General features: G+C 40.3%; 1 pseudogene; it reads right to left on the minus strand.

Moving 5' to 3' along the window:
* Positions 1 to 4,224: 4,224 nt before the first annotated feature.
* Positions 4,225 to 5,135, minus strand: LOC110573335 (annotated as a pseudogene).
* Positions 5,136 to 13,259: the final 8,124 nt, after the last annotated feature.

Genomic DNA, 13,259 nt, shown 5'->3' on the forward strand with positions numbered 1-13,259 from the left:
TGACTGTTTCCACGTGGTTATTTTACAGATGTGGTATTATGAAAATACTGAAGTATCATCAGTATCGAGTATTCCTTGGGTCAGTTCTAGGCAGACTGCCACATTCATGCCTTCTAAGTTCCCTGGGACCCCGTGGCCCCAGCTGCTGCCTTGCTCAGGGCCACCGCGTGGTTGCTGCTGTTGATAGCTGACTCTCAAAGTTTTGATACTTTGGGGGGAGCAAAGGAATCATTCAAGTCACCAGGCGAAGAGTTGGGGAAGTGAACCATAAGAGACTTAATCATAGGAAACAAACTGAGGGTTGCTGGAGGGGAGGGGGGTTGCGGGGATGGGGTAACTGGGTGATGGGCATTAAGGAGGGCACGTGTTGTAATGAGCACTGGGTATTATAATAAGACTGGTGAGTCACTGACCTCTACCTCTGAAACTAATAATACATTATATGTTAATTGATTGAGTTTAAATTTTAAAAATTTAAAAAATTGAAACAAAACAATGTATTTATTTAACATTATACATTAAATGGTTCAGAGTATATGCTAAGAATCGGGATATTTTTATGAGACTTTAAGAGATTTTAGGATTCAAATAAGAAGTTAAATTAATGCCTGGAAAATTATCTAGGATATATTAAAATGATGTAAACTTCAAACACCATGAATCAACTCTGAAGCTATTAGCTTATTCTTTTAGAAACTACTTAGTTTTACATTTACATAGAGTAAAATTCATTTTGGGGTGTACCATTATATGGGTTTTCACAAATGAATACAGTCATATAAGCACCACCACAATCCAGATATGAAACAGTTTTATCACTCGCAAATTTCCCCTGTGCCACCCAATTATAGTCAACCCCTCTCCCCACCCACAAACCCTGGTGACCACTGACTTGTTCTCTGTCATGAGGACAATGTCATAGGACATTATATGATATATAAATTTTGGAAAGGTTTTCAAACCTACCATTATCCATTTTACTTTTTAAAACTGAGGTATAATTGACAGATAACATTATGTTCATTTCAGGTGTGCAACATAATGTTTTAGTATTTGTATATACCATGAAATCATCACCACAAGAAGTCTAGTTAACATCCATCACCACACACAGTTATACATTTGTTTCCTTTTTTTTTTTTTTAAGATTTTATTTATTTATTTGACAGAGAGAGACACAGTGAGAGAGGGAACACAAGCAGGGGAGTGGGAGAAGGAGAAGCAGGCTTCCTGCTGAGCAGGGAGCCCAATGTGGGGCTCGATCCCAGGACCCTGGGACCATGACCTGGAGCCGAAGGCAGATGCTTAATGACTGAGCCACCCAGGTGCCCCATACATTTTTTTCTTGTGATGAGAACTTTTAAGATCTACTCTCTTAGCAACTTTCAAATATACAATTAAATATGTTGACACAATGCTGTACATTACATCCCAATGACTTGTTTATTTTATAGCAGAGTTTGTACCTTTGGACCACCTTCACCCATTTTTCCCACCCTTGTCTCTGGCTACCACCTATCTGTTCTCTGTATCCATAAGCTTATTTATTTTGTTTTGGTTTTTTTGGAGGGGGTTGTTTAGATTTGTCTCTCTCCGACTGACTTATTTTACTTAGCATAATAAGCTCAGGTCTGTTCATGTTGTGAGAGTCAAAAAATAATGGTTATTTTGGGGCAGCAGGAATTTCCCTGCTGATAATTAGTCAGATCAAGAAGGGCGAGACAGTGACAGGATGAGACTGATCTGAATTCAGTCACACTCACAGGCGCACAGGCAGTTAGAACCAGAAGGAACTTCAGGGTCACTTAACCAAAATCTTAATTATAAATATGAAGAAACTGAGTCTCAAGCTTGTGTCCCTACTTGCACCGTGGGCCTAGTGCTCGGCGTATTGGGAGTCAGCTCAGTAGGCTTCCAGCCGCTACAGGGCCATGCTTGTGACTGTTGGCTTCCTCTGACTGTCAGGTCCAGCCCAGATTCTGCCTCTTTGCCACATCCCTGACTGCTGGCAATCCAACTAATACTGGGACGTATCACTAATAGCAGAAGAAAGGATGGTTTTGGATAACTATCTCATTAAGTTAATTCCTGACTCTTTGCGTCATGGAACTGTAACCCACTCACTAATATTTATGTGATGGTTGTTCATTCTGCTATTAGGCAAAGTGCCCAAGAGAACATATAATCCAGAATCAAGTCTTTTTTAAAAGGTGAGAACTGGAAGGGCTCCTACAAATCATTTAAGGTGGTTCTGAGGCACCCTCAGGCATCTCCACAGAGTTCCCACTGGGAGCGTCTCAGTGAAGGAGTGAGGGGAGGGGCTCAGCCCCTCCTCTGATTAAACCACTTGCAATCATTATCATTCTTTTTGAAGGGCTTTTTTTTTTTAACATTTCTTATAGTGCTGATCTGCTGGTAATGATTTCTTTCAGCTTTTGTATGTCTGAGAAAGTCTTTACTTCGGCTTTGTTTTTGAAGGCTATTTTCACTGGGTATAGAATTCTAGGTTGACAGTTTTTGTCCCTCACTCTCAAGATGTTGCTGCACTGCCTTCTGGCTGGCACTTTTTCCCCCGAGAAGCCTGCTGACATTTTATATTTATTCCTCTGTACTTAAAAAAACAAAAACAAAAACTATTTATTTATTTGACCGAGAGAGAGAGCACAAGCACGGGAGAGAGACAGAGGGAGAGGGAGAAACAGTCTCCCCACTGAGCAAGGAGCCTGATGCGGGGCTTGATCCCAGGACCCTGAGATCATGACCTGAGCTGAAGGCAGACGCTTAACGACTGAGCCACCCAGGTGCCCCTTTCCTCTGTACTTAATGTGCCTTTATCTCTGGCTGCTTTTAAGCTCTCCTCTTTATCACTTGTTTTAAGCAACTTGATTATGATGGACCTTGGCATAGTTTCCTTAAGTTTCTTGTGGCTGGCATTTATTGAGCTTCTTGGCTCTATCTTTGATAATTTCATCAAACTTGGGAAATTTGACCCCTATTTTTTCAAACTTTTTGCCTCTCCCATCCCTTTTCCTGGACTCCAGTTACATGTACATTGGTCCATGTGAAGTCACCCAAACAGTGGGTGACTATTAACAGAACAGAACTATTAACTCCATTCATATTAATTTTGTTGCAAATAACACTTCCAGGTTATTTTGTTTTCAGTTTTTCTTTATGTGTCATTTTAGATAGTTTCAATTGCTGTGTCGTCCAGTTCACGTCTTTTTTAATGCAGTGTTTAATCAGTTCTTAATTCTACCTAGTGTATTTTTTGATACCAGACATTGTATTTTTTTTTAAACTCTAGAAGTTCAGTTTGGGCTGTTTTATATCCTCCACACTTCTTAATATGCTCATGTTTTCTTCTAGCTTCTTGGACATATAGAATGTGTTTATAATCACGGTTTAAATGTCTTTTTCTACAATTTCTGCCATCTGTATCATTTTCTGCTTCTGTTTATATTTAATTTCCTTTTGTCCTCATTATGGGTCATATTTTCTTGCCTCTTTGCATTGCCTGGTAATTTTTTATGGGATTCCAGATATTGTGAATTTTAGGTTATAGGGATTCTTGGAATTCTTTTAAATAATTTTGAGTTGTCTGTGCAGTTAATTTACTTGGGAACTGCCAGATATTTTGAGGCATGCTTTCAAGTTTTGTTAAATGAGACTAGAGCCATTCCTCTTTATTCCTTTTTATGTATCCAGGTTTCCATCTGGAATCTTTGTATTTTAACCTTAAGAACTTCTTTTAATATTTAGTTCTGGTCATGAGTTCTTCTAACCTTTTGTTCTTCTTAAAAAGTCTTTATTTTGCCTTCCTTTCTGAAAGCTATTTTCTCGATAGAATTCTAGATCTAGTGTTTTTTCTTTTTTTTCTTTTAACACTTTAAAGATGTTGTTTATCTGCTGGCTCGCATTATTTATTTTTACTGGAAGACTGCCATGATTCTTACCTTTCTTTTCATGTATGTAATGTTCCTCTTCCTCTGCCTACTTTTAGTATTCTCTTTTTTTTTTGTTGTTATAGCACAACTTACATATTTCAAATGGACAAAAAATTAGTATCATTTACAGTATCTTAAGATAAATTGCCTTTGAATGGGAGCTTCCTTTCCAGTACTTTGAGGTCTACAAGACATATTTAGAAAATGTACTACTGTGGAAATGAGTGCTTAAATCGAATGGGGGGGAGGGGGGAGGGCCTGTGGTTTCTCTTTTTGATTAATTGCTGTAACACTGTCCTTCAGGCAGCTGAGGGAATTTCATGTTTTCTTTAGACATCATTAGGTGCCGGAGCTCTTGCAGGACAACTTTGATGCTGTGTGAATGCCATTTTGCTAGCACTGATATGGCTCTTGGGTCCACCACTCCATTAGAACTATTAACTCCATTCATATTAATTTTTGTTGCAAATCTTACAAAGGGGGTGCTTCTGGGTATTTAAGTCCACATTCTATTTTAAGGCTGTATATTTGGTTTTCATAAATTGTCTGAGCCCATGGTGGCTGCCATCTTGCATCACTTAGTATTTTTTTTATCACTGGTTTCCAAAAATTTGGTTATGATATTACTTTGGTAGTTTTTATGTTTATCTTGCTTGTGGTTCATTGAGCTTCCTGGGTATATAAGTTTATAGTTGTATCAAATTTGCAATATTTTTGGTCATTTTCCTTGAAATATTTCTCAGCGGCACCCTTCTCTGGGTATCTGATAACAATTGCATTATACTGCTTAATAGTGCCACACTTCACTGATGCGCTTTGTTCTCTCTCTCTCTCTCTTTTTTTAAAGAGTTTTTTCCTCCTACTTCTGTTGGGATGGTTTCTATTACTATGTCATCCAATTTGCTGATCATTTCTTTTGCATCTGTTAAGCCCAGCTAGTGAATTGTCATAGCAGGTATTGTGTTTTTCAACTCTATAGCTTCCATCTGGTTCTTTTCTTTATCTTCCATTTATTTCCACATAACACAATAAGGAGAGAAGTGGAAGATATAGAAAATAACCCAAATGCAACTTATGTTTAAATTTTTTTTTTTTTTTTGAGGTTGCATCGAAAGTACACCACTTACACCTTTGTTGCAGGAAGCCTAATTGATTGATGACTCTGGCAGCATGCTCTGAATCCACCATTGTATCTGCACAAAAACCCCCCTTTCATGGGCTGCCCCTAGTCATTGATTGGATGTGGTATGAATACTAATGTAGGTCTTTTCCTGCAAGGTACAGATTCCTCTGTTGAGTGACTTTGGCTTGAGGACTCATCAACACAGATGGAACTTTCTTAGAACTGCACAGCAGTCTGAGACCCTACTCATCCAGTCCTTCTTCCTTTCCTCTCTTTTTTCTTTCATAGGCATTTCCTCCAGTAAATCTTTGTCATCTTGTTTCTTGAAGCATCTGAATTAATATATTTATTATTATCACTATATATTTTGTTCTTATTCTCAGTCAGGATAAGATTTCATTTAAACAAAAGGTTCTGGTTTTAAAAGTGTTTGAGAACTATGGTCTGTTTTACGTCATTTATAATTGAGGGACTGAAGCTCAGAGGTTCTTCTGAACATTGAGTTTGCAATCCTAAACCAACATATATTATAGCATTAATCAATGCTTGTTCTTTTTAGCATTAATAAAGGCTTGTTCTTTTGCTCTGGACAAAGAATCAGGAGCCCCGATAATACTGCTAACTCCTTTTTGGTCTTGGACAAGCTACTTAACTCTCTAAGCTTATTAAAGGGGTTAGGATAGTTTACCTATATAACCTTGTTAACTCTAAAATCTAATTTTGTAGATGAGAAAACTGACATAATTTACCTGACCAATTATCCAAAAAGTTGTTAGGGAATATCTAGATTGGATTTTTCCCCTAATAGACAACAAATGGACCAAGACTTTGTGTGTGTGTGGGCGTGTGTGTGTGTGTGTGTGTGTATTGACCTGTATTTAGGAAAATACCTTGATAAGTCAGTTATGGTAAAGGATGTGATCTGAGGACATGGATTTCAGGACCGATATAGTGAAAAAAGTGGCTGAACTGTTTGACATACAGAAGGGAAGGAATTTCCTTTTGATTCTAGGAAGCAACAGAAAAGAGAAGGCAGAAGGGGAAGAGCAAGGAAAGAGAGTGGAGCCATCAAAAGAGTATAAAACTAGAGACAGGAATGGGTGGGTGAACATTTCTAGGGGCAGAGTAGGGAAAGGGCTTTTAAGGCCAGAGATACCCAACATTTATTTGGGAGGTTTTTGCTGTATTAATCAGGCTTCTTATGTTTGAAAGTGACACAAATTTAATTCAAAGAACCTTAAATAAAACAGGGATCTTAGTGGGTCACAAAGTTTGGAAAGATGTTAGGTGAATTTGTAACAACTAAGGAAGAATTGCAGAAACCAATGCCTCAGGGACGAAAAGTGGAAACTTGGATAATGGTGCTAGATTTCTCTCTCTCTCCTTCCCTCCTTTTCCGGCCTTGCTCATCTCTGTTTGACTCTGTTTCTCTTTGACTTCATTCTTTCCTGCAGCAGACAGGACTTGGCCATGTGGTAAGAAACATGGTTGCTATCAGACCCAGCTCAGCAACCATAAAGAGAGAGCTTGTTGGGGGATGGGGGAAAGGGGTACCAGTGTGGTGCAACAATTCCAGAGACAGGTTCTAATTAGCCTTGCTTGGATTCCATGTCCATCCCTTGCACCAATCATCAGCGTCAGTGAAATAGGGCACTACAATCAACCAACACAGGTCATGTGACTACATTTTTGCCTGGGGTAGGGGAAGGGTCTATTACCAGAAGAATGGGGATAGAAATGCTTTCTGAGAAGATAAAAATAATAGCTGACTCTGTGTTGTTCTGGTGTAAACCAGCCTTTCTTCCAAGAACCTTTCTTTTTTAAAGATTTCATTTTTTAAGTAATGTCTATACCCAATGTGGGGCTCAAACTCACAACTCCAAGATCAAGAATCACACGCTTGATGACTGAGCCAGGCAGGTGCCCCCAAAACCTTTCTTACAATTGTAATGTTGTATCCATGCAACAGCTTTGTGTAAATGGGGCTACTTAGGCAGAAATTTGGGGAATGATCTGACTCTTCTCTGGCTTTAAGGTAGTAAAGAATAGGGAAATGCACATGGGTGGTCAAATGATCCATAAATGGAACTAATTTAGCAGAAGCAGGAATTTGGAGCCAAAGGTGACTATGAGAACAATGCAGTAAAAGAGGGGATTGCATTGACAAAGGATGCAGGATGGAGGTTTGAGCTCATTTTTATCCGTGTGATCTGGATTGGGGCAGACTGACATTACTGGCTGTTTTGTAAGTTCTTCAAAGATTCCTCTACTGGGAATCTTTAACTGTAATTCCCGCGATGTAGGTGATGCTTCTTATCTGATTGGCTGGTTTTAACTTCAATTCTCAGTACTGAGCTTCCCAAAGTTGGTCATGGGGGACATCTATGGAGTGATGAGCTTTCAAACTGGCTCCAGATCAACTCCACCTCCGACAGCCTATGTTTGGTCTGGGGAAACACTCCTGCATCTGTCCCGTCATCTGCAGATGGTCACCAGTCCTCTGCTCTGTGGCCTTAGGCCCATCTATCCACAACCTCTCTTCATAGCCCTTACTCCAGAGGACACATGTCACTCTGAATGATCTGCCACTTATGATTCTATTGGAGTCCGTCCAACTGGCTTGAGGGGAGGGGACATCCCCTGCCCTGTGCTGGGTAGAACACAACATTCCCACAACTCTTTGCAGAGAAATTCTGTCCTTCCTTTCTCTTCAACCTCAACTTCTGTTAGAAGTGAAGTGTTAAGGGCCACAAAGCTTTTTCTCATCATCTTTGTAGATTCCTGAAAAAGTGGGCCAGCTCTGTAATGTGGGGAGAACTTAGCATCTATTGTTTTATTTATGGTTTTTGGAGGCTTAGCCAAAATTAAAAAAGAGAGAATCTCATTTTAAGTTCCTTTTACACATACATTATCCCACTGAAACATTTAGGTATACTGGTCCCATTTTACAGATGAGGAGACAGGTTTAGTGAGGTTATGTGACTTTTTCAAGATCATACAGATAGTAAGTGACAAGGATAGAGTCTGAACCCAGATTTTTCTGACTCCAAACTTTACGCTTTTTCCACTTTAAAACTGTTAACTGATTACCAGAGAGACCTTGAGTCTTGCCATTAGTGCTCTGAATGGGGCGTGAGGAGCCTTGATCAAGGGTTGGTGTCTCTGATCATCGTGCTCTTAACCCACTCACCTCTGTGTCTATGCTTTCTGTTACAGAAACTATGGAACATAATAGTAATATATAAATATATATATATTTTTTACTGATTCCTTATAGAACTGTGTTGGTGAAAATATTTGGGGGTAGGTGGGTAGGAAAAGAACTGACAGAACTAAAATTTATTGAACATCCACTACTATGTTCCAGTCACTCTGTGATAGGTTCTTCATGCACACTGTTCAATTAGGATTGACTAAAAACATTCAGCAAAGGGTAAGCACACTCAGCCACCAACCAGGACGCTGGTGGTTAACAGTCAGTAGGCTGTGCCCATGAGGCCGGCCCAAGTGTGGGCCTTGAGGACACGGGCTTAGCAGCCCACACAGGTCACACAGCCAGCGAGGGGGCCGGGCCTGCTCCCAGAGCAGCCCCACAACAAAGTTCATGCTCTTTCCAGCTACTGCAGTGAATACTTCACAAGAAAGTAGCTACACAGGGTAGAACTATTATTATTCTCAGATGTAAGTACTCTGATGTTATTTAGAAAAAGGTAAACAAGGCCCATAAGTTTCGTTTTTACAGTTCCTCTTTCAAACGAACACTGTTTGTCTCCTTTGCCTTATCTATCTGTCTCTTTCTCATGCCTCTTGTGGACCAAAAGTAGTTCAGTTATGAGCCTCAAAATCATATGCTCAGCCTCCTATTTCCTCTCCTCATGATAGCACCCCCCCCCCCAGTCAAGATGCATTTGAAGTACTGAGAGTAACACCCAAGAAAAAAGAAAGGAGGTGTGTGTGGGGGGGGGGGAGCGGGGATGAGGGAGGGGATAGATCAGAAAGAGAGAGGAAGACAGAGAAAAGGCAGGATGAAAGAAAGAAAGAAAAGAAAAGAAGGAAGGAAGAAAGAAAGAAAGGAAGAAAAAAAAGAAAGAAAGAAGAAAGAAAGAAAGAAAGAAAGAAAGAAAGAAAGAAAGAGAAAGAAAGAAAGAAAAAGAAAGGAAGAGGAGAGGAGACAGGGAGAGATAGACAGAAGGCAGAGGCTCCCTCAGAGCTCTTATGTACATATTCAATCAGAAAGGCTCACAGCCACCGGAAAGTTTGCAAATTTAGATGTCATTTCTGGACCCTAACAGCTTTGAACACCAAAGGGCCCCAGAATCCCCGCCATTCACCCAACACCAGGACTGCGGTAATCATGACCCCGGAAGGGTGGTGAGAGTGGAAGGTCGAGCCTTTCCACCGGTTACTTGTGGAAAAACCAAGGACAAACAGGAAAATTAAAACAGGAAATGACTCATAAACCATAGAAGGGGCGCTCCCCTCCCTTTTATTATCCCCCTCACAGAAAGACGTGTTTCCATTTGCTTTGTTTTTAGGATTTTTCTCTCAACAACAACGCAGTCTCTCCTGACTCCTTCCTGGGAGGGAGATTCAGCTTTTCCAAAGCCACTTCCCTGCTGTATTCTCTCACTAATTTCTCATAAGCCATCTTAATACTGAATACTTGTGTTCTGTACCTGCTACTGAAGAAACAGGATTAGTCAAAGATTTGTAAATGCACTGTTTAGAAAAACCCAGCAGCAGGTGCAAATTTTATGGATGGTAAAACTCATCTGAGGAAATGGAAGGCTCTCCAGCTCTCCGGCTTCAAAGAGCTCCTCAGTAGGTCTCTTTTGTTCAGCTCTTGGCCCCAGAGCATGCTCAGAAAAGGGAACTTGGGAGACACGGAGTTTAAATTGGTCCGCAGGTAGAATAACAGGTGGGTTTCAGTTTTCTCGTGGGGGGAGGGGAGGGGAGTGCCAGTAGGTTTAACAACTACCTCTCCAATAACAACAACAACAAACAAACACGCCCCCAAAACCCTGATTTGCAGCACTTGCCCGCATCTGTGGTGGCGTTTGCATAGAGATGTGCACTATTATAAAGTATTTCACCATATGAGAGCAATAGATGTAAATCATCTCAGGGGCATAGAATGTAACATGTAGTAAAATAATTAGGAAGTGATGTGTTTTGAGTACTTATTACCTTTTTAAATATTAATGTATTTAAATGTAAACTTACATAAATCAGTTTTTAATAATGGCTGTGCTTAACAACAGGTTTGCAAAATTTTTGAAATTTTAACAGTTGACTTATGTGAACCTGTATGAGCAGCTTCTGGCTTGTGGGCCCTGGGATTTTGAGAGGAGAAGAGAGAGGATGAACGAGCTCCCAGGAGAGGCACACGCTGGAACCTAAGGAGGATGTCACCAGTGAGAATGTCTCTGTACGTGGTTGGCCCAGGGACTCCGAAGACAGTGATTTGAAGGACTCCATTTTAATTTGTTTCTTATTCTGTGCCATGCACTCTGGCCCTTTCCCTCAAATCTTTTTTTTTTTTAAGGTTTTATTTATTTATTTATTTATTTATTTATTTATTTAACAGAGAGAGAGGGAGGGAGAGGGAGAGCACAAGCACACAAGCAGGGGGAGAGGCAGAGGGAGAAGCAGGCTCCCCACTGAGCAGGGATCCCCATGCTGGACTCAATCCCAGGACCCTGAGATTGTGACCTGAGCTGAAGGCAGATGCTTAACCGACTGAGCCACCGAGGTGTCCCTTAAGTGTTTTTAAAAATGATTAAAGAAGACCCTGTAGGTAATACAAACTTTATCTAACACTTCATGAAGCAGACCGTCTCCACTCGGAGCACTGCAAAATGGGGCGGGAGGTAGGACACTTTTATAGGATGAAGAATGAAGAACAAGAAAGCAGACACAGAGCCCAGGGCTGGCTTGGGTGATGGGGCTTGGCTGACTGGACATACTGTGTTTCTGGTCAAGCAGAGCATTTACGGGGATATGAGTGTTGTCTGTTTCAGCTTGCTGCAGGGGCACTGTGGGCAGGGTGGCCCATCTTGGGCCTAGAAAGTTATTTCAACAAGTGAAGGAGTGATAGACACACAGACTTGTTTGGTGGTACTTTGAGGGTCAGGGGTCACACTGGTGACAAAGTAGCCAGGAGCCTCACTTTCTTCATCTGTAAAGTGGAAATAATAATAGTGCCTAAACCATAGAGCAGTTGTGAGGATTAAATGAGATAATTTGTATACAATATGAGCCTGATGCCTGGTGCATAAGTGGCTTCCCCCTCCCCCTCTCTGACCACTCCTTGTCAGACTCCTTTATTATGACTTCCTCTTCCAGAGGCAACAGTCTGCTTTACCTTTCCTCTGTTCAATCTCTACTAACTCTCCATGGGACCACATTTGGTCTCATGCCTTTAAATATTACCCATGTGTTGGTGATCTCCAGGTATAAGTTGTCTACACCTGTTGGCATTTTTAGACTGCTGACTTCTTCAGCTCCAAGTTTGGGATATATGAAGCAAAAACAGAACCCAAAAAACTCAGCACTGAGTATTTCCTTGGGTCTTGACTTCCCTAGCCTCTCTGCCTTCTTCTGTCCACTTTCAGCATCTTCTTATGTTTGTTTTATATATAATGTCTAGGGTTTTACATTGTCCTCAGTGGGAAGAATAGAAAAATATACCAAAATTATCTTGGTGGATGTGTTTATTGAGTTTTTTTAAATTTAAAAATTTTTAATTGTGGTAAAAACACAATATAAAATGTACCCCCGTCACCATTTTTAAGTATACAGTTCAGTGGCGTTAACTGTATCCACATTGCTGTATACAGATCTCGAGAACTTTTTCATCTTGCAAAATTGGAACAACTTCCCATTTTTCCCTTGATGGGAAATTCAAAGCACACAAGGGAACAACTCGTTAGGATTTAAAAAGTCAGCATATTTATTTATTTATTTTTATTTTTTTTTGTATGGTAGTTCTATTTTTATTATTTTTTTTTATTCTTATGTTAACCCCCATGCATTACATCATTAGTTTTAGATGAAGTGTTCCATGATTCATTGTTTGTGCATAACACCCAGTGCTCCATGCAGAATGTGCCCTCCTCAATACCCACCACCAGGCTAACCCATCCTCCCACCCCCCTCCCCTCTAGAACCCTCAGTTTGTTTTTCAGAGTCCATCGTCTCTCATGGTTCGTCTACCCCTCCGATTTCCCCCGCTTCATTCTTCCCCTCCTGCTACCTTCTTCTTCTTCTTTTTTTTTCTTAACATATATTGCATTATTTGTTTCAGAGGTACAGATCTGAGATTCAACAGTCTTGCACAATTCACAGCGCTTACCAGAGCACATACCCTCCCCAGTGTCTATCACCCAGTCACCCCATCCCTCCCACCCCACCCCCCACTCCAGCAACCCTCAGTTTGTTTCCTGCGATTAAGAATTCCTCATATCAGTGAGATCATATGATACATGTCTTTCTCTGTTTGACTTATTTCACTCAACATAATACCCTCCAGTTCCATCCACGTCGTTGCAAATGGCAAGATCTCATTCCTTTTGATGGCTGCATAATATTCCATTGTATATATATACCACATCTTCTTTATCCATTCATCTGTCGATGGACATCTTGGCTCTTTCCACAGTTTGGCTATTGTGGACATTGCTGCTATAAACATCGGGGTGCACGTACCCTTTCGGATCCCTACTTTTGTATCTTTGGGGTAAATACCCAGTAGTGCAATTGCTGGATCATATGGTAGCTCTATTTTCAACTTTTTGAGGAACCTCCATACAGTTTTCCAGAGTGGCTGCACCAGCTTGCATTCCCACCAACAGTGTAGGAGGGTTCCCCTTCCTCTGCATCCCCGCCAACATCTGTCGTTTCCTGACTTGTTAATTTAAAAGTCAGCATATTTAAAAAAGGAAAATTTGAGCCCTCAAGCACTTAAAATAATAGGTTGGCATCATATTCTAGAAAGTAAAATATTTATGCTTAAAATGATTGAAAACATAAAGTAAAACAAAAAACAAGATTTTATAAAATTTAATTTCCAGAAATGAGGCATATAATTGCTGAAATTAAAAACTCAATAGATATTCAGCCTTAAAAAGGAAGGAAATTCTGTCACATGCTACAACATGGATGAGCTTTGAGGATATTTTGCTGAGTAA

This window comes from Neomonachus schauinslandi, chromosome 6 (assembly GCF_002201575.2).
Source record: "Neomonachus schauinslandi chromosome 6, ASM220157v2, whole genome shotgun sequence".
Classification (NCBI taxonomy): Eukaryota; Metazoa; Chordata; class Mammalia; order Carnivora; family Phocidae; genus Neomonachus; species Neomonachus schauinslandi.